Raw genomic sequence first — 21575 nt, forward strand, 5'->3', positions numbered from 1 at the left:
AAAATAATTTATTTATATCTCTAGCGTGGGAAGAAGGGAGATAAAAAGAAAAAAAAAAGAAATTTACATCATAATTTGGTTGTACATTTGAAAAGAATAGTAAGTTGTACACAGTAGATTTGCAGTTTCATGTTTGATCATCTTTTTTATTTACTATGTTACAGAAAATACTTGTTTTAATTTAATTTAATTTAAAGTTAAAAATTATTTTTAAAAATGTATGACTTTGAAAATGAGAACATTTGAGAAGTTACCAGTATAACCAAATATAAACAGAAACACATCCCCAACATTTGAGAACATTTCTCACACAGTTCTCACACAGATAGTGTGATCTGATGTTGAAACCCTAAACTACTTCAATTTAGGCGTTTGTAAGGTAAGATGTTGAATATTGAATATTGATTGCTGTGTTTCCTTCAAAATTTTAAAATATCCCATGGTGCCCCCTGTGAATTCCTTGCTTTGACTCAGGATGCCCTGGGGCACACTTGGGGGGACTAAAATGTCTAAAGTAATTCAGTCCAGGTTAGAAATTCCAAGAGCTATATAAGGTTTCAATGTGCTCCACCAGTTTCTAAGTCTCACTTCTTACTTAGATGAATCTGTGGGTTAGTTTTTTCCATAGGACTCCAGCAAAATGAGAATAACATGTGCCTGTAACTCCTTTGAGAGTATTTTTCCATGTACTTTAAAATATATTAAAATATTTATATGGATCTATGATTTCATTGACATAGATTCAGACTGCTATCCATCTATTCCCATCTTATGTGATCTTTCTCCATATCCTCCCAAAAGTTCACCATAGGAGTCTGGGAGGGTCAAGCAATGATCAGGGGGCCTTCTTTGATTTCCCCTGACAACAACAGATATTTCTGTTTTATCTGTCTTATTACTGATTCTTTTAGTAAAATACATCAATGCTTAACTGAGATTTCATTAATCTAGAACAAAATGGATTAGGTCAATAACATGAAAAAATATTTGAAGATGCCACAGAAAAAAATTCTGTGATAAATGACATCAATGAGTACTGGCTGATTTTCAAAGAAAGATATTATAACAATGACAAACACCTCCTGGAGTGGAGTATTTTGTAATGAGTGCTTTTTATTCACATTTAATAAGACCAAAAAGCACTGGTAATAATAGTAACATTTCATGCTTCTGCTGAAAGACTCTTATATACAGATTGCATTGTAAGGGTACTTATAATTTCTATACACTTAAAATGAGTCCTACCTTTGTTGGGGCTTTTCTAAACTTAAGCGTGTCTTTAAACTCCCCAATCATTACTACCAGGAAAGTAAAAATCAGTATTTCCTCAGGAGCTGTAATTACAAAGTAGTTTCGGTTTATACTTGATTAGAAAGATGCATTTCCGAAAGAAAACAACATTTGCATATTTAAGCCTCTAAGGAGGGGGTATTTCTGGTGACTTGAAGAGAAAATTGGAAGTCAGGCATCAATAACTACTTTTTCCTCATTTTATTTGTCTTTAAAATGGGAGCAATAATTGCTGACATATGAAATCTAGATATCAGTGTAAAGTGTCATAATACTATGGATTCCATTTCCCAGGAGTAACTGGTGAATGAATAATAATCACATGAACTCTATGTTTTATTAAAACTGGCCTTCATAGTTCTATAGCATCTAGATCCCTAAAGCCCATCCAGTTATAATATTAGTGATTCTTTTGGAAAAAAAAAAAAAAAGAAGTTAAAAAAAAATCTAAAGCATATACTTCTTTAATCCAATGTCAGTGTGCAGGAGAATTTTTGGCTCTAAAAAAAGGGAATGATGGGGAAAAGGGAATACAGGAAAAAAGTTTTTAAAAAGAGATCCTATCCATCTTCCACAGTCTCAGAAATTGTATTCTAAATAATTAAAATAACAATGTACCTGCATTTGAGATTCTAGCTGACCTGAGTAGGTAGTAAGACTCTGGACAGCCCATGGGAGGGGGGCTCATCGAAACAAAGAATTAATCTTCCAAATAGGAATATTCAGAATCATTTTTATTCTCTTTGTTGTTATTCCTAATGTTACCTCCCCCTACTTTTTCTACTCTCCCTACTCCTCTCTCTCTCTCCTTTACCCCAACCCCCAACCCAAGAGCCCCACCCAACTATTCATCTTGACACCATCTGGGATAAGATAAGACCATGGTATGATTATTTGACCTCTGCAGTGTTAACTTGTCACTGAGTTAAAATTCAGTTCTTGTAACAGGAATTCTAATTTACTCCCCACATCACAGATGCAAATGTGTCAGATATTAAACCAGAGAGGATCACTCTGATGCCCTGCATTGCAGGCTTCCTTTGATGACTCCAGGGGATATAAAGGCATTTTGCTGTTTCCTTTTCTTCCTCTCTAGAGGCATCTGGCTTAGTCAGGTGGTTCACATTCCACATGCTCCCATTTATTGTATGTTTTCTTTCTGCTTTTCTTCTTCTTCTTTTTTTTTCTTTCTACTATTCTCTTTCTTGGCCTTTCCAAAGAATCTCTATCCAGAACTGAAATATTTATTTGTTCCTGGAATTTCCATCTGGTTAAAAGAAGCAGTCTCATGTCAGTGACACTCTCTGATAATCATAAAGCCTTTTACTGTACACATCCACACAAATGCAAGCATACACATGTATGTTTAATACTATAGGAAGACCTTCATATACTGTGGGCTATGGCAACCTCTCCCCACATGCTTCTGCCTAATGAATCTATCACTGATTAAAATTTCGAGTGTTATAGGAGTGAGATTTACTTAGCTATTTCCCAGTTATATATAGCTCACATTTATGTTTTTTTTCCAGAAGACAGAATCATTACCTTTCAAAGATCTTTGTTACATGCACAAAAAAAAAAAGTTTGGAAGGAAAAAAAAGAAGGAAAGGAAGGAAGAAAGGAAGAAAGAAAGGAAGAAAGGAAAGAAAGAAAGGAAAAAAGAAAGGAAAGGAAGGAAGGAAGGAAGAAGGAAGGAAAGAATGAAGGAAGGAAGGAGGGAAATGGCAAGCAGTATATAATGATTATGTAAGAAATGCCTACATACATACATACATAAACTGTATAACTATATGTCTGTATATGTGTATGTACATGTCATATTTATTCATGCATGTGTGTATGTTTAACTTTTACTTTATTCAAAAAATATTTATCTAAGATGCATTTGCTTAAAGCAAGAGTATTTAAATCAGTAGTCAGAATTAGTATTACTTCTACCTGAATAGAATTCCTCATAACAACATAACTGCCAAGTGAGCAACCCGCTTCAACTTGAAGACTTCTGTTGAAGGAAAACCTCCTAACTTTGGGGACAGCCCATTCCATTTTTAAATTTTTCTTTTCTTTCTTTTTTTTGGCACTTGAAACTGTGAATCTATTGTGTACAACTTGTTATGCCTTTTAAATATATAATAAAGTTGTCATGTAAATTTTGTTTATTTGTTTTCTTCCCTCCCCTACTCCCTCCAGGGTTGGCTATCATTAGACATAAATATGCATGTACATGTAAAAAACTATTCTATGACTACTTCTAGTTATCAATTCTTTTTTTGAGTGCAGATATTTTTTCCTTCATATGTCCTTGGAAGTTCATTTGAGTTTTTATAATAATCAAAATGACATTTCCTCAGAGTTATTCTGAAAACAATATTGTTGTTACCATTTCACTTTTGAATTGTGCCAGTGGTTAGAAGATATGTCCTTACTTGGAATCAAAATCTGTCTTTTTTGAACATCTACCCCAAATTCTTAATTCTAAAGCCCAAGATGAAGTCCAGTAATTCTTCCAAAAAAGGACAGGATGCAGAGAAACATAATAGCTATCTTCAAGTATTTGAATGTTGAGATGTAAAAAAAGAAAAGGGGGAGGGGAAGTGAAGAGAGAGGGTGAGGAGAAGGGGAAGGGATAGGGAGACAAGGAGGGGGGAAAGGGGAAGGAGAACCAAAGGGAGAGGGTGAGAAAAGGAGAGGGGGAAGGAAAGAAGGAAGGGAGGGAGGGAGGAAAGAAGGAAGGGAGAGAGGGAGGAAGGAAGGAAAAAAGGAAGGGAGGGAGAGAGGGAGAGAGGGAGGGAGGGAGGGAGGGAGGGAGAGAGGGAGGGAGGGAAGGAGAGAGGGAGAAAGGAAGGGAGGGAGGGAGGAAGGAAGAAAAATGCTTTCTCTTTTCATGAGTTCAGTACAACCTAACCTCTAAGTGTTAAGCAAAGCAGAATTATAGGTCAGTCCAGCAAGTTCTCACTGAAAAATCCTCCTACTTTCCCCATCCTTCTTTATGGATTGTCTACTGAACTATTTGAAAAGTACATAATAAACACATTCTCTCTGTTAGTTGTAAGACACAATTAGACTGATAGAAGCAAGGTCATGCAGCCAGGTGTAGAGAGCCCTGCCTGGATAGAATTGTCTTGATACACATCTGTAGGCTTTCTATTCACTTTTGCAATTTGCATTCTAATTAACATCATCTCCACATTTACCATGCATCTGTGGGCTTTCTATCTGTCTCTGCATCTGTAACCCATGGTGACCAGCAGCAATATGGGAAGGGAGAACATGGCTAATCTCTGAAGAGGCTAGCAGCCGCTCCATTACTTGCATATGGAAGCAATAAGAAGTAGGAGGGAGACAGCAGGGTTACTAAGAAGGTCTTTTTTCTTTCTCACTTTCTAACCTTTTTTTCAACTGCTTTTAAACTTCTAGAGCAGAGGTTCCCAATCTCTTTTAGTCTCTGTTCTCTTTGACTTTAAGGAAAACTTCCCCTGCATCTTCTGACATCTAAAAGAAAATTCCAGTGTTTACAATGCATATATACACCAAGAAAATATAAAATGGAAATGAATTAATTCTTCACAAAGAAAACTTTATTTGGTTTGTAATAATTTTTTAGTATTGTAAACTTGTTAAATGCTTATCATGACCTAATCCTGTAAGTATTCCCCATTGGCAAGTTTTTCTTTGGGAGGTTTTGTTTTAGAACAGGGTTTCTCACTCTTTTTGTGTCATGGATACCCATGGCTACGTACCCCTTTTCAGAATAATGTTTTAAAATAAAGAAGCAAGTTTCAGTTAGAGTTTAGTGAAAATAAAGATGCATTTTTTTCTCATCTAAGTTTATTGCACTCCTCAAATCTATTGACAGAGTACTTTGGTGCTCCATAGATCTTAGATTCAGGAACTCTTATTCTGGAGGATATGAATCAGGACTCAATAGTTTTCTTAGTTCTTGATCCAGTATCCCACAAAGCTGGCTACTTAAAATGCTCTTTAAGGCTAATGCCATAAGACAAGATAACAAGAAAAAATGTGTTTTTGGTTAAAGCATAGCAAAAGAACTTTTTATTTATTTACAATATTTGCCATTAATAATTTTAGACTGTAAAGTCAAAAACTATGGGTTGTTTTTGTTTGTTTGTTTGTAGCGGAATCAAATGTGTTGATCTCAATAGTGCCTATTATTTGTAGTCTCAAAACTATAGAAGGGAGTTTTAATATACCTCCAGGAATATTAAAAAAAAAAAAAAACTTTTCTTATTCATTTCAAGGCTAAAGAAGACCGTCAGAAGCATAGCTGTAATGATTCTCTACATGATTTCCTGAGCACATTTGCCAAGGAAAAAAAAATACAAATTAAAGAGTAGTTTCTCCTCTATCAGAATACAGTTTAGGGTCTACTTGCATAATTGGGTTGTAAGTTCCTTGAAAAAAGGAAACATATCTAATTTACCTTTGTAAATTCCCTGGTACAAAGAAGCATATTCTAATTACTCGACATCTATTTATTGACTGGCACATGAATGTTTTGGAAAGAATTGATTCTTTTTCCTGTTTAATTGTTTCTGTTATGACCATCATTTGCTTCATTTCTTACCTAGCCTTAAGTCACTGAATGGGTATTGCCTCAGACAAACTGAGACTGAGAAAAATCCTAGTTTAAAAAGGTCTTCCACTGTTTGGGGGGGGGGGGGAAGGGGGGGAGAGTAAGGGGGGAAAGTTACTGTCTTGCCACTGGATTAAAGATGAATAATGACTAGATAATGAGGCTGATGACTTTGTACAACCCTGCCTTAGTTAAATCCAATTCATTAGAAAATCATTCTGATGTTAATCTTTCCTGTCTTTTCTTCTTTCTTACTTTCCCTCCTTCTTTCCCTCCTTCCCTCTTCCTTCCCTCTCTCCCTCCTTCTCTCTGTCCCTCCCTCCCTCCCTCCTTCCTTCCCCGTTTTCTTTGTTTCTACTCTGATTCTTATTGACTGCCTACCAATAGGTCCCAGGTCAAACCCCTTTTGGTCATTGTTTGGATCCTAATTGACTCATATTGAATGAAAATAGAGAGCGCTAGAGGCAGCTAGGTGGTGCAGTGGATAGAGCACCAGTCTTGAAGTCAGGAGGACCCGAGTTCAAATATGACCTCAAATATTTAACACTTCCTGGCTGTGTGACCCTGGGCAAGTCACTTAACACCAATTACCTCAGCAAAATAATTTTAAAAATAGTCACAGAAAATAGCAATTACTTCTGCTTTGGCCAAAAACCATAAGGGTCTTCCCTTCCCAGACTGATTGATTTATTTAGTTTTTTGGGTTTTTTAAACCAGGTAAAAAAGGAGATTTTTTTGCCTCAATTGCTACCTTGCCTTAGTCACTGAAGGGTGTCTCAGTTTGATTATTGAACACCTTAGCTTAAAAAGGCCAAGGTCTCCCATTTCATCTGGGGCCATCGCCAGTCTCCTGATCTATGTCTGGCCATGGGACCCAGATGGCTCTGGAGGGGAAAGTGAGTGAGTGACTTTGTACAACTTCCCTCACTTAAATCCAATTCACTTGCATTTTATGACATCTCCCTGCTGATGTCATGGTTTCCCTTCCAGAATGGAGACAAATAACAACCACCACCACCTGCGGAGCAAAGGACAAACAACACTGAGGACCAATTTTTAATTGAAATGTAAATGTAACACATCTCCTCCAATACCTCAACAATGCATTTCACCACCTTTATTTATTTATTTATTTATTTATTTATTTATTTTTTATCTCTCTAAAGTCTATGGTCACTTGATTGAAACAGAAAGTTTTAAGAAACAAGTCATGTATATAGAAGAGCAAATTTCAAACTGAAAGAGGTTTTTATCTATAGTACATATTAGAAGCAAAAATAGGTATAGTATACATGTATATTTGTATATAAAGACAATGGCTTAAGATACTTTGGAAGCTAAGGCCAGTTAGGGCCAGCTTTGCTACAGAGAACCATTGTTAAAGTTTAAATGTGAGCAGTTTCACCTCAGAAATATGCAAATGTTAGATTGATTCATTGTTTTATTATCTAAACTTGAGAAAGTGATGAAAAAAGTTAATCATGCAATTTAAACATCCATCTGCATAAATCTCCCCACCCGTTCCTTCCAGCCTGTTGCTAAACGTTTACCAGCATGCTCCTGTTTGGAGGTCTCAATATGGTCAGAAAAGGACACAAGATTTCATTGGTATAGAAAAATCCAACCTGAGGAAAAAATCAGTGCACATTAGCACCTGCTCTGCAATTTCTAGTCTTAAAAGAATTGCAGAGGGCGCTAAGAGATGCCTACATGCACACAGCTAGTTTCTGTCAGAGGCTAGAACTGAGCTTTGTTTTTCTGACTCCAAAGCCAGCTTTTAAAAGATCCCAGCTTCTAGTTAGCTGTGTGGCCTTGAGCAATTCAATTCAACAAACATATATTCAGTTTCTCTCGAAAACATAGTAAGGAATTTGGCCTTATAGATAGATTTAAAAAAAAAAATGACACTGCTACTGTCCTCAAAGAACTTATATTCTATTAGGGAGAATGTGGGTATTCATAGATAGAAATAGAAAAGGTTTATACATGTTCAAATATTATTATGGCATAATGAGAAATAGAGAAATCTAGCAGTGAATCTCAGAATTTAGAATTGGAAGGACCTTCAGTGGCCATTCAGTTGAACTCAATCCTGTTAGTCTATCAATAAGCATTTATTAAGTACCAATTATGTACCAGGCACTTTGCTAAGTTCTGGACAAAAAAAAAAAAAAAAAAAAAAAAAAAAAAACTGGCAGAGAGAAACTCATACTCTAATACATACTCTAATACTCTAATTGTTGTGGCACAGTTCTCTTTTATTATCCTGTTTCCCTAATTATTCTGACTCAGTTTCCCTAAATTGTCCTGCCTCGGTTTCCCTAATTGTTCTGTTCAATCCTGCAAAACCACCCCTCCCTTTTTATCAGAATATTTGATAAGGATAAAAGATCTTATATTTTAGAATATCAGAATGCCTCTCCCCATCCCAAGCTATCAGAGTATCATATACTGTCTTATCAAGATGTCTCTCCCCATCTCCAGGGTGCCTCCCCACATTATGTCATCCCCATTTCCAGTGGCTCACCCCACCCTGAGTCCCGTTCCCGCTCTCAGCACCCTGACTCTGCCCCTGCCTCGGTCTACCCCCTGTGTCTGAGCCACATGTATATGTCATTGAGAACTCACATTGTTTGCTGGACTCTTGGAGACCATAGTCTCATTCAGCCCTGGGACCAAACTATGGATCTATTTGATCCCAGTAAAACTCTCCCTTTCAAATAAAATATTAAATACTCTCTAATCTCTATCTTGCCTCAGTTTCTCCGGCCTTACATAATACAAGAGGTTTTCAAGCCTTTGCTTGAAGACTTCCAATGAAAGAGAACCCATGATCTCCCTAGGTAGTCTATTCCACTTTGAGATAGCTTTAATTTCTAGATGTTAAGTCTACATTTGCCCTTGCATCTCTATCCAATTGTTCCTCCTTCTGTCATCTGGAGCCAAACACAACAGACAAATTCACTAGGACAATTTGAGCAAAAAGGAGACAGTAGGAGAGGGAAGGAGTATTGATGAAGAAAAGAGATAGGTATTCAAGGAAGAAGTCAAATTTGAACTCAATCTTAAAAGAAGAGAAGGGGGAAGGAGACCTCCATCAATGCTTAGAATGAACAATGAAATGTCATAGTCAAAAAACAATTAGCAGTCCAGCTTAATCAGAACACAGAGTACAAGAAGTCAAATCCATCAACATTTATGAAACACCAACTATATGCCTATTATGATGTTAAGCACTAGGAAAATAAAGAAAAACAAAACACAGTTCCTGGTTTTACTGCTTAATGGGGGAGAAAGCATGCCAACAACAATATATAAACATTATTGGTACACAATAAATTGGTGTTAGTCTTAGAGGGAAGACACCAGCATTTAGGAAGATTGAGAAAGACTTATAGCTACTTTGGAGAAGTGATGGGGCAGCTGGTTGGTACAGTGGATAGGGCACCACCCTGAAGTCAGGAAGACCTCAGACACTTAATATTTCCTAGCTGTGTGACACTGGGCAAGCCATTTAACCTCAATTGCCTCAGCAGAGAGAGAGAGAGAGAGAGAAAGAGAGACAGAGACAGACAGACAGAGACAGAAAGAAGGAGAGACAGAGAGAGAGAAGAGAGAGAGGAGAGAGAGGAGAGAGGGGGGGAAAGGAGAGAGGGAAGGAGAAGGAAAGAGAGGGGGAGGGAGAGAGAGAGAAGATGTTTTGAAAGAAGTACTAGACTTGGAGTTAAATTCAAATCCTACTTCCAACACTTATTTGCTATGTGACAATGGACAAATTACTTAATCTTTCTGTGTCTCAGTTTTCTCATTTTTAAAAATGAGAATAATACTTGACATATCTACTTCCCTGGGTTGTTGAAAGGCTTTGCAAACCTTAAAGTTCTTAATAAATGTCAAGTTTTATTAAATATAGATAATATTACAAGAGAATAAAAGAATCATAGAATTCCAGTGCTGGAAGAATCCTTAGTGATTTTCTCATTTGAATCTTTCACAGTTTTCTGAGAAGAAAATTAGTATTTGGAGAGGTTAAATGACTCACCATTGGCCTGCCCTATTGAGTCCTGCTATAGCATCCTTTCTACTACTATATTTTTAGTATGAATTTTTCTAATTATATAGCCCACATCAGTATACCTCTTTCACCTTTTTGGTTATCGAGTGGCTTGAATATTTAGGGAAAGGAAATTGTCCAAACGGTAGTTTTCATGGAAGGCTATGTGACTCAGCTCTGGATGCTGAATTATTTTACAATCCAAATCACAGAGCTCTTCTGCTGACCTCTTATTTACTCCACTTTCTTTCTTTTTATAACTCCCACCTCACATATCTCTGCCTTCCTCCTTGGTTCAGAAATCCAATATACCACCCTTTATTTTCTAACTAGAAGCAGTAGTGGAAAATCCTGTTTTCTCAAGTGAAATGAAGCAGCTGGCACCTTTAGGGCTCCCATATTATCATTATTATCATTTAACATTTATAAGTGCTCACAGTATGCTAGAAACTATAACATACAGTATTAAGGAACTTGCCATCTAAATTAGACACAGATAGATACACATAAAAGAGAAAATGGAGGCAGGGGGTGGGTAGAAAGAGGATGAAGTAAGAGGGGAGTCAGGGTTACTGCCACCACACTTCAAGCTCTTGCTGAGCCTGTGGTTGGCTAAAGACTCAGGAACATGTCCAATTTTTAACAAAACTATCTGAAATGGCCCCTGAAGGGATAGTCTGAATTAGCAGGTTTTAAATTTCTAGCCCAAGAATTCAAGAAAAAAGACTAGTTTGTGATCAGAACTGTTCTGACTCTATCTAGGAAGATAGAGCGTTCTCTATGTGTCTCTTCCAGCCCTGATATTGAACTCAATAACTTCAAGCCCAGCAGTGGAAATGAGAGATAAAATTGTAGGGAAGTTACAATTCCATTGTGGACCTGAGTTTGAATCATGGAAACCATTCCCTCAATAATTCTTTCTCTCTGGATTCATCTCATGACTATCTTTCCTACCTGACTCCTTTCTTAAATTCATGTCACCATAGAATTTCAGCATCAGAAGGGATCTCGGTGTGTATAAGGCCTAAATCAACTTTTCTATAACATTCATAAGAGGCATCTTGTTCAGTGAAAACATTGTTAGGTTTGGGGCCAGAGAACCTGGGTTCAATGGCATCAACACTGTAAATATAGACCAAAACCAAAATCTCTTTGGATCTCAGTTTCCACATTTAAAAAAGTGAGGGTGTTAAACTAACTAGATAGTCTCAAAGGTCCCTTCAAACTTTAAATCTATAACCTGCGATCAACCAGCCTTTGTAGGAAAATCTCTTTTGAGAGTAGGTGGGTGGGGAACCTACTTTAGGAACATTCTAATTGTTAGGAAATTTTCTCTTGGATTAAATCTAAATATATCTCTTTGCAATATTCACCTGTTATTTTCAGTCTGTTTTATAGAATTAAGCAAAAGAAGTTCAATTGTTTTTTTTCTTTTTTTAAAAAAAATCTATTTTTTTTACATAATAACCTATCAAAATACTTGAAGATAACTATGTCTTCTCAAGTCTTCTCTTCTTTAAATCACAACATCCCTAGTTCTTTCAATAAATTCTCAAAAGACATACTTTTGAAGCCTGTCGCCATTATTATTCCTCCCCCTTCCCAAGATATTCTCCAGTATATCTATGACTTAAACTTCAGCATCCGATCTGAGCACAAATTACAGGTATGCTCTGACCAAGACAAAGTACAAATGGACTATCCTATTTAATCTCTCTCAGTGGATACTATGCCTCTCAAATATAACTTATGATCATTGACTTTCTTAATTGACATTTCCCAAAACAGACTCATGCAAAGTTTGTTATCTTCTAAAAGCATCAATTCTTTTTCAAGTGACTTGCTTTCTAGCCATTTTTCTGCATCTTATGCTTGTGGATTTTTTTTTTTCTGAAAAATTTTTGTTCTGAATTTAAACATCAAAAAAGAGCATTTCGATACTCAAAGAATACCCAAAAAAGATTCTATATGAAATCATGTATCTCCATTTCATATCACATTTTAAAAGAAGGACATGATAAATTTGATATTATTTTCAAAGCTGTCCTGCTTGTCTGTACTTTCTTTTAAACTATTTATTGTTTTTTCTGGGCATTTAAAAAAATGTTACAATGACCCTCTTTCTTTGGCATCACTATTGCTTACCTCCCTCCCCCAATTAAAAATCTAGAGAAAGAAAGGGAAAGAGCTAGAACTCCTTGAAACAAACAAACATAGTCAAGGGAAATGAATCTATAATCACTAACTGAAAAATTGTGTTTTTGCACCTTGTGTCCATCTGTCAAAAACTGGGTAATGTTTTTACCATAGGTTCTCTAGAGATATGGTTGATTATTGCTTTGGTCAGAATTCTGAAGGCTTTCAAAGTTGCTTTTGTTTATAATGTTATTCTTATATAAATTGTTCTCCTGGTTCTGTTCCTTTCACTCTTCATCATTTTATACTACCTAAGATTCTCTGAAATCATCTTTTCATAATTTCTAAAAGTACAATAACATTCCATTATATTTAGATACCACAGTTTGTTCAGTCATTTCCCAGTTGCCTAAGAGGCAATTTAAGACACTCTTTTTGATTCTAGTTCTTTTGTCACCCCACTTTTAGACTCTAGGAATTTTTTTTTTTTTTGCTTGTGACTTTTCCTTCTCCAATATGGTCCTGCCATTTAACCCATTCCTACTTAGGCTCTACACATGTCCAATTTCTCATCACACTCATCTTCCGTCTGCAAATGGGGATGTATCCTCTTCTTTCCTATTTTTAGTGCTCTTTGTGCAGTTCTGAAGTAGAATAAATCACTGTTATTTCCAACTAGATTTCTTGATCATTATTTGCTTTGGATTGAATTTAAGGATTTTACTGTAGTAGGTATGTGGGAATTAGGTGACTTTGGCTTTTCTTTAGTCAGTCAGACATACTGGAGAGAAGTCCCAATTTAAGAAAATTCTTAGGTATGCACCATTGAGTCATGACATGATCTAAAGGTGAAAGGGACCTTAGAAGTTAAATAGTCTCCAAAAAGTCTAAAGATCTCCAAAATAGAGAATGTGGCCTGAAACTAAGCATTATGTTATCAATCAATCATAGTGTAAAGAGAGGTAGTGTTCCACTTTCCCCACAATAGCCAATTGTGAGACTTGTCTCCAATACAGTAACATACCTTTATCCTCAATACTCCATCTCCTCCCTCCATAGTGAAACTTTCAAACCACCTTCTGAGTCAGTGATCAGCCCCCCAGAGCAATTATATTCTAACTTCAATAATAGCATCAGCCCAGAGAAACTCCTATACTTCCTCAAATCAAATGACACTCCTTGTCATTTTGAGTGGGATAGATGAATTGCACAGGATGAACAAGCATCAGTGAGATGTGATCTCTATATATGATCTCATTACATTATCTTTATTCTCCAACCCAACCCTCTTCTAAATTTCCTTATTATCTTGTACAACAGTAATTTCTTTTTAAATTTCTTTTTAAAACTTCCTTCTCTATTAAAAAGCATTTATTTTCTCTTCCTCTCACCACTCCCCAAAAGAAGAGACAGACAGACAGAGAGGGAAAGATAGACAGAGAAAACTCTTCTGATAAATACATGTAGTAAAGTATTTGTAGTGAATTTTAAAGCCCAATTTTAAGACTTTTCCTTATCTTTACTACATTTCATTTAATTAGGTTTAGCCCAATACTCTAGCATATCAAGATCTTTTTGGATCTCCTTATTCTGTGTCAGATATTACTCCCAGTTTTATGGCATTTGCAATTTTAATAAGCATATCATCTATCCCTTATCTGAATATTTGATTTTTGTTGTTGTTCAGTCATTTCAATTGTGTCCGATTCTTTATGACTCCATTTGGTATTTTTTTAGCAAAGCTACTGATATGGTCTGCCATTTCTTTCTCCAAATCATTTTACAGATAAAGAAATTGAGGCAAAGACAGTTGGTGATTTGCCCAGCTGTTAAGTGTCTGATGCCTAACTGAAACTCAGATCTTCCTGACCAAGCCTATTGATAAACCGTTTTAAAAGTTCAGAAGGACCAGATTCAGACTGCTGGATCACTCCACTGAAGACTTATTTTTTGGTTGACATCAAGACACTAATGACTACTTTTGGGGTTTAGTCATGTATTTACAAATATCCATCTAATTGTACTATCATATGTATCACATACCTCTCTCTTTTCCATAAGAATAGCACAAGATACTTTGTGAAATGATGTGTCAAAATAGAAATAAATTGTACTTACTTCAGACTCCTGATCTATCAACTTAATAACTGTTGAGATCAATTTGGTCTGATCTATTCTGTCAACTCTTTGTGATTACTATTTCTTTTACTAGATATTCATTAGCCAGCCACATTTTTAATGATGTGTTCTGGAATGTTACCTTGAGTTGATATCAAGCTCACTTTCCATTATTTGGCTATCTTTGCTTTCTTCCTTAAAAAAAAAAAAAAAAAAGTAAGTGATATTTACTCTTTCCCAGTCTTATGACCTCACTATTCTATAATTTTCACACTTCATTCTCTTCTCTTCTTTCAACATTAGCATGACATTTACCCTATTTTAATCCTATCATGCTTCTGACATTCTCCATAACCTTTGACAGTGACTTGGCAATCACATCTATTAGTTCTTTTTCAGTACCCGAAGAAGAAGTGTTTGGGTCAAGTGACATGAACTCATCAAGATCAGTTATTATATGGACTCTTTTATTATCTCTTTAGTTAACTTGGCTTTCAACTTTCTATTAATCACTTTTTTGTTCTGCCCTTTCTAGTTTAAAGATCATTCTCCTTGTTGGAGGGAAGTCTAGTAAAAATTGAGTAGCTTTCCTTTTTCTTTCCCATGTACTAAGTAGGGTCCTACCCCTTCTTTCATCATCCTTTTTTTCCCCAGGAGAGCTAAAAAAAAAAAGCCCTTTTGGTTGTTCTTAGCTTCTTGGCACTTTCTATTTCAGAGATGTCCCATGAATAAAATTTTAAAGATATTTATTAATTACCTTTTCTTCGATTGTCTACATCCCATCATAAGGCTTTATCTTTGTAATAACCCTGGGAGATACGCATTATTATTATCTCCATTTTCAAGATGAAGAAACTGAGGCAGAAAGAGATTAAGTGATATACCCAGAGTCACACAGCTAGTAAAGTCAGATTCAAACTCAAGTCTTCCCATTTCCTTGTCCACTTTTCTAGCCTCTGAAGCAATTAGCATGGAATCCCACTATAATTCTCTCATTCAATAACTCTTCATTTTATAGATTTGCAAACTGAGGCCCTAGCTTCTTTCTCCTTTCAATGTTCCAGATTTTTTCATTTTTGAATCTAAATCTGAATAGTGCTAGAATGTTACTGGCAATTCATTTTGTTTATTTATTTTTTAAAATAATAGCTTTTTATTTTTAAAATATATGCAAAGATAGTTTTCAACATTTACCCCTACAAAATCTTGTGCTCCAAAGTTTTCTCCCTCCCTTCTCCCCACCCCTCCCCTAGACAGCAAGTAACATAAAAATGTTAAACATGTGCCACTCTTCTATATATATATATATATATATGTATATATATATTTATCATGTTGCACAAGAAAAATCAGATCAAAAAGGAAAAAAAAAAAACCCGAGAAAGACCAAAAAAAAAAAAAAAAAAAAAGCAAACAAACAACAAAAAAGGTGAAAATGCTATATGGTAATTCACATTTCATCCCGGCAGTCCTCTTTCTGGATGCAGATGGCTCTCTCCATCATAAGTTTATTGGAATTGGCATCAATCACCTCATTGTTGAAAAGAGTCAAGTTCATCAAATTGATCACCGCATAATCTTGTTTATGAATACAAAGTTCTCTTAGTTCTGCTCATTTCACTCAGCATCAGTTCATATAAGTCTCTCCAGGCCTTTCTGAAATCATCCTGCTGGTCATTTTTTATAGAACAATAATATTTCATAATATTCATAGACCACAATTTATTCAGCCATTCTCCAATTGATGGACATCCACTCAGTTTCCAGTTTCTTGCCACTACAAACAGGGCTGCCACAAACATTTTTGCACATACAGGTCCCTTTCCCTTCTTTATGATTTCTTTGGGATACAAGCCCAGTAGAGACACTGCTGGATCAAAGGTGTGCACAGTTTGATAGGCCTTTGGGTCTAGTTCCAAATTGGCAATTCATTTTAATTCAGTTCAGTTTAATTTAACTGAATTCAAACAACATTTATTGAAGATTTTCTCTTTACAGAACTTGTGCCAAGCACAAGTTTTAAGTTCTCCTAACTATCTGAACTTTGGGGTTTATCTTACATCTGAGTATAATGTTCTGCTTAGCTTTCAGACATAGTCCTACACCAGCTCTCTGCTAATTGCTGTATTTTTTCCCTGACTTAGTTGTGAAGACATGACTCATGGCCACTTACTGTGTTGAGGATATAAAACAACAATAATAACCCAGTGAATCTTCTGAAAGTATTTTTGAAGCAGAGTCACCAATAAGAATTGGGTATTGGAGGAAAACTAGAAGGTGAATCCAAAAATCAGGATTTTTAGCCAGAGAGACTAATTAGGAGGCTATTGGAATGGTTCTGGCCACTGATCTATATGCACTGTAAAACAAACAAATCAAGTTTCTCCCCCTGTAAAATAATGGAATCAGGCTAGGTGACCTGGCTAGGCAACTCTATGATTCTGCAAAACTCTCTTCACTTCAAGAGTTAAAAGCAGACTCATATTGCTGGCACTAAGATTCACTAAGAAGTTATGAAAACAGTACTGAAAACCAGGTCTGCTTAATTACAAAAGACGGAACCATGCAATCTGAATACTGATCTATAGCTCTGATACTACAAGGCTTTCTCCAGAAAAGCCTGAAGGGACGCTGTCAAGTTTGACAGGCCCCAAATGCAACACCCACACACACCCCTACATAAAATATTACATTTGGATTTTAAAATAGCCTCTTGATAGGTTTTTTCATTATCAGTCTTCCGAAATTATCTCAAGTGCTGAAAAAACAGAAATCTTTTTAATTTCAGTCCCCTGCTAGCTTATAAGAATGGATTTGGCAGACAGAGTGGCAACCACCATCATAACCAATCTGCTACCTCTTTGGTTGTTTTATTTTCTTAGCCAGCTAAGAACACACACACACACACACACACACACACACACACACACACAATTATAACCTTCATTTTATAGGACAACTAGTTTTTATATATATATTTTTTTACTATCAAGGGAACATTCTCAAACAACAACAACAAAAGTAATTTTTGGGAAAGGACCCATTTTGGCCTGTCATTTTACAGCTACATCCTTTAAGAAAATAATTAATTTCTTAATATAGCAAGTCACAACGGTAAGCAAGCTTGTCCCAAAAGACTCTCTGACTGCATCCTAGGTTAAGTCAAAAAGAAAATCTAGAAGAGGCCTTCCCACATGAATAACTCACATTTTTGGTGGCATTTTCTTGGATATTTAGAAGTCTGAGGGCTTTCCTATTATGTAGTACCTGAGTTTTGATCTTCAGATTTTCTCCTTCTATGTCCTTAATTAATCTAAATTAATCTTCCTAAAGCATCACCATAATAGTATCCCACCCTAATCTTCACCCTGATGCTCTTGCTAAAATAACTTTCAATAGCTCCTCATTGCCTACTGAATATAATTCAATTTCTTTAGCCTGAAATTCATCTGTTTGTGAACAAATTGCAATATTTCTGTCCAACTGCATATCATAAAGAACTTCATCTACAAGTATTCAATCTGTAACTGAATATTCTACTCCTCTTCAATATTCTAGACAAGTAGCCATCTGACCATTGTTTCTCTTAGCGAAAAGGAACCCATTACTTCTCAAGATAATGCATTCCACTTTTAAATGTAACTATTATAAAACACACACACATACATATTTATAGTTGATTGGAAGGTTTTCCTTCCATTGAGCCTGTATATCTTTTTCTATGAAACTTTAATTTATTGCCCTTAGTTCTTTCTGGTAGTATCAAAGAGAATACATTTAATCTCTTTTCCTTGGGATAGCTCTTCAGATGTTTAAAATAGGTATCTTGTGCCTTCAAGCCTCTTCTTTTCCAAGATAAGCATCCCATCTTACCTGAGTTGATCTTCATGTTTCATGTTCAATCTTTTTTTATCATTTAGGTCATGCTCTTCTATATTCTCTTTAGTTTTTTTTTTTTTTTTTTTAATGTTATTCCTAAAATAAGACACTGAAAACTGAACAACATCCTGGGCACATGATTCTACTTAGGTAAAGCACAATAGTGCTCTAACCTCCCTCATTCTGAGCATAAATTCTGTTTTTAATATATTAGACATTTGACTACCGTATTGAACAATTAACTCAAATTTAGTTTGAAATAGCTTGAAATACACTAAGACCCCTATATCCTTTGCTAACTTTGTCAAACTATTCATGCATATCCTGAAACCCATGATATATATATATATATCACTCATTGAATCTAAGTCTATCTTATTGTTTGGTTCAAGTCTGTTAAGACTTTTTGGATCCAATATTGTAGCAGTCCTTCCAAGCTTTGTGACATCTGCATATTTCATAGATGTGTTATCTTCATTACCTTTATTAAAGTTGTCCACAATAATTTTGAATTGCATAAGGTAATAGCTACCTAAGCCACCTCAATTAGACTTTCCACCTGATATTAGACTACTTTTGGATCATTTGTCTACTTCTGAATCTATCTAATGTTAAATTATATAATAGAAAGTTCAAAGTTGATTTGAAATTTTAACATTAGCTCTCATTAACTAGTTGGAGCTGGTTCTGGCACACCCCTGAATGCACACCCTATATTCAACACTAGCTCTCAAGCCTCCACTGACGTTTCTATTTATACAAGCAATCACTCAAGACATGACACTAAGAAGTTGCTATTTTCAATGTGAAAAGCTGATAAACTGGGAAAATATGGAAAACATCATCAACTATTTGATTTTAATTTTGGAAATCAAATCAGCATCCCTTTATTAAGCACCTTTTATGTTCCATGTATTGTATTACAAAGTCCAGCTGGGCAGAGGATTAGATTGGACACAGACAACGGAAGTTTCTAAATAGACCTATTAGTTTTGCAGAGGTGTGTTGATCAAAGTTAAGTCAATCACAGGTATTTCAACTCAGTTTAACAGTGGAAGCATCTAATTGACAAAGAACATATAGACATCAAGAAACTTTTATGGACAATTCTTGAGATGAAAAGAGGACAATGAGTTTATAGTTTCAGAGTTGTGAGTAAACCTGAGTACATGAGTTTTCCTAACTCAACTGCCTTTCCAGCAAGTTTCTGAGTACATTGGTGGAAGATTGGGATCCAGATTGTGGAACCACAATCCACCCATTGTATTTATCGTTTATGAATTTTCCTTGGTATGTGAGTATTTGTGATATTATTATTATTTTTTGCTTCATTTTTAAATAAATCATTATGCCTAAGATCCAAAAGTGTCACGATTGTTAGTTATACCAGACCAGTTCCAACTGGCTAGTAAGAGCCAATTGTCAAATTTTCAAATCAATCGAAGTGCCTACTAGTGCCCGGCACTGTGCTTAATTTATTGTTTTGTTGATTGTTTAGAGTTAAGTAAATGTTAAAAGCAAAATAAAAAACAAAATAAATATGCGTAGCTTGCAATTCCCTCCCCTCCCGCTCCCCCACCCCCCCAAAGCCCAGTCATTAAACATTTACCACCTTATCGCTTTCCCCTCAATAAGATTGCCCCTAGTATTCTGGAAGAAACTTTCTCTAGGAATCTTAACTGCTTATGTGAAAGCAATCTGTCAGCTTTTGGCTTTCAAAGGCACGGGGGAGAGAGTGGTCAGAGAGAGAACACAGTTAGATGGTTTTATGCAGCTTTGACGAGCACTGTGGATATAGGGGTGAGGATATAGAGTGAGTGTTCTAAGGGGTTAAAAATTAATCTTCTCTGTTGTTAATTCATCATGTTGTTACCTCATCTATTTCTTGGTGTCTTATACCATGGAGACGGCTGAAATAACCATCTTTTGTCCATAATTACAGTTTTTCAAATGTTTAAAAGTTTTTAAGGATCAGAAAAAAAATGCCTAGCACTCCATCTTCTTACCTTTTCTTTTAAGTATTTAGATGCTATGCCAATAAGGGCATATATATTAAGTATTGATATTGAATCAATATTCATAGTGCCTTTGAGTGTAATATAATTTCTGTGCTCATTTAAAAAAATCTTATCCAAAATCATGATTGCTATTCTTGCTTTTTTGAGTTCAGCTGAAACATAACGGGTTTTACTCCAGCCTCTCATTTTAACTCAGCATGAATTTTTGTGTTTTACGTGTGTTTCCTGTAAATGATATTTTGCTAGATTATACTTTCTAATTCATTCTGCTAGCTTCATCTATTTATGGGTGAGTTCATTCTCTTTACTATTACAATTATGATTATTAATCTTGTATTTTCTTCCACCCTATCTTCGTGTACCATTTCTTCTCCTTACTCTCTACAAGGAAGGCCCTCTCTGGAGAAGAGAGGGAATTTGTCTGACTCTCGGGATTTTCTAAGTGAGATAGCCTGTTTCCTGCCTGTTCTAGCTCTTGTCCTCTCCTGTCCTTTCCTCTCCTCTCATCTCCTCTCCTTTCCTTTCTCTCCTCTCCTCTCTTCTCCTCTTCTTGCCTTCTCTTTATGTCTCCCTTATCTCATTTTTTTTAACCTTTTCTTTCTTTGCTTTCAATTATCTCTTCATATTTCTTTCTTTAACATCCCAGTATGTTTCCTCTATGACTATTCACTTACCCATCTTGATTTCCCTCTTAGAAGTCTCTCTTTTCCTCTCTCTTTTCTCTGCCCTTTCCTATTACCTGGGGGCTTTTGTATTTGATCTTCTTTTTATCTGATTCAGATGAAAGTGTGGTTCATAAGATACTCATTCCTCTATTTCCTTCTTCTGTAATTTTCTGGGACATTATCAGAAACTACCAAAATTTTATCTCCTCTGCCTCTTATTCTCTTTCTCTAACTACCTCAAGTTCCTGTTTTGTGTTTTTTTTTTCCCCACCCACAAGGCTCTATTATTTCAACTACCTTAAGTGATATAACATACACAGTATTTTTTTTTTAATAGATTTTAATGGGGCAGTTAGGTGGGGCAGTGAATAGAGCACCGGCCTTAAAGTCAGGAGGAGCTGAGTTCAAATGTGATCTCAGACACTTAACATTTACTGGCTGTGTGACCTGGCTGAGTTAAGTCACTTAACCCCAATTGCCTCGGGGAAAAATAGATTTTAGTGTCTTTTGTTTTTACATTGCTAATTTTCCCTTTCATTGCTTTCCACTCTTAAAATAAAGAGAACCATCTCTTATAATAAAGAATTTATTTTCCAAAAGAGAAAAAAAATAAAATTAAAAAATAAGAAAATAAAATAAAAAGAGGAAAAAAAATCCGCAGAATTACAGTTAATGGTAGGACCCGAACAGGTTAGTTACAAGAGAAACAGAAAGGAGATAGACATAGATGACCTAGAGGAAATATAATCTAAAGGACTGAGCAATTAATAAGATATAGGGGAGAGGAGAAGGAAGGAATAAAAACAATTAAAATTCTA

The sequence above is a fragment of the Sarcophilus harrisii genome, chromosome 1 (genome assembly GCF_902635505.1).
Source record: "Sarcophilus harrisii chromosome 1, mSarHar1.11, whole genome shotgun sequence".
NCBI classification, from domain to species: Eukaryota; Metazoa; Chordata; class Mammalia; order Dasyuromorphia; family Dasyuridae; genus Sarcophilus; species Sarcophilus harrisii.